The following is a 1,844-nucleotide window of genomic DNA, read 5'->3' on the forward strand; positions in this document are numbered from 1 at the left end:
GAAGAAGCCACGCTATACATGTAGATAGATATAGATGTTGTAAATCAATGAACGCAAAAAAAAAAAAAAAAAAAGAACTTCCCACAAATGCATAATGTACGTGGGAAAGGGAAAATGTGTTGAAATTTGGAGATATCACTACAAATTGTGAGTCATAGTGTCTAAATGCAATAGATTTCCTTTAGTCAGAGTTCTCTAGGTAACCCCGACGTAGATAGTTGATTTACAAAGATTTGTAATACAAAGTGATTACATTAGAGCAATAGTTTAGTTCGACAGCCAGTCTGTGAGCCAGTTGACTGCCAGGTCCTGGACACAGGATCAGACGTGGTGCCCCTGAGATGCTCACAGTCCAATGGGAGGAGACCAGGAAACAAATAAGTGTTCCTCAAGCAACATTTCATGGGTGCACCTTTTTGTAAAACTTCTCACAATCCCGTACCCCACAAACACTTCTATGAAGTAGACAAGAAGGACTGTCCCTATTTTATAGATGAGTTGAAAAGCAGAGAGAAGAGACTCATTCACAGTTGCCCAGCTCTCATGGGACCAGGTCTTGTGTCCAGGCAAAAGTTTTTGCCATATATAAACCCTCTCACTCAACCCAGTTAAAATGTAATCTTTCGGCTGGGCACGGTGGGTCGCGCCTGTAATCCCAGCACTTTGGGAGGCCAAGATGGGCAGATCACAAGGTCAGGAGTTCAAGACAAGCCTGGACAACATGATGAAACCCCGTTTCTACTAAAAATACAAAAATTAGCTGGGTGTGGTGGCGCATACCTGTGATCCCAGCTACTCAGGAGACTGAGACAGGAGAGTCATTTTAACCTAGGAAGCAGAGGTTGTGGTGAGCTGAGATTGTGCCATGGCAGTCCAGCCTGGGTGACAGAGCGAGACTCCATCTCAAAAAAAAAAAACTCTTACAATTGGAAAAGCACTTCCAGAATTTTCAGTGTTTGCAGGTCACCATTGTGAGGTTTATCATTGTACTGTATGGAGAAAAATGCTATGTTTATTTGTACTCTCCTCGTCTGCCCCATAATGGATAAAGTGCTGAGACAGGATGTCTCAGTGTCACTCAGGCTGGAGTGCAGTGGTGTGATCACAGCTCACTGCACTTGAGCTTTCCTCCCACCTCAGCCTCCTGAGTAGCTGGGACCACAGACGTGTACCACCCTGTCTGGCTAATTATCTTTTTGATTTTTTGCTGACATGGTGTCACTTTGTTGTTCAGGCTAGTCTTGAACTCCTCGCCTCAAGAGATCCTCCTGCCTCTGCATCCCAGAATGCCCAGATTACAGGCGTGAGCCACAGTGCCTAGGCCCCAATTTTTTTTTTTTAAGATGGGGTCTTGGCTGGGCGCGGTGGCTCAAGCCTGTAATCCCAGCACTTTGGGAGGCCGAGACGGGCGGATCACGAGGTCAGGAGATCGAGACCATCCTGGCTAACCCAGTGAAACCCCGTCTCTACTAAAAAAATACAAAAAACTAGCCGGGCAATTTGGCGGGCGCCTGTAGTCCCAGCTACTCGGGAGGCTGAGACGGGAGAATGGCGAGAACCCGGGAGGCGGAGCTTGCAGTGAGCTGAGATCGGGCCACTGCACTCCAGCCTGGGCGGCAGAGCGAGACTCCGTCTCAAAAACAAAAACAAAAACAAAAAACAAAAAAAAAAACAAAAAACTAGCCAGGCGCGGTGGCGGGCGCCTGTAGTCCCAGCTACTCTGGAGGCTGAGGCAGGAGAATGGCGTAAACTCGGGAGGCTGAGCTTGCAGTGAGCTGAGATCCGGCCACTGCACTCCAGCCTGGGCAACAGAGCGAGACTCCGTCTCAAAAAAAAAAAAAAAA

The sequence above is a fragment of the Piliocolobus tephrosceles genome, chromosome 19, assembly GCF_002776525.5.
Source record: "Piliocolobus tephrosceles isolate RC106 chromosome 19, ASM277652v3, whole genome shotgun sequence".
Taxonomy (NCBI): domain Eukaryota; kingdom Metazoa; phylum Chordata; class Mammalia; order Primates; family Cercopithecidae; genus Piliocolobus; species Piliocolobus tephrosceles.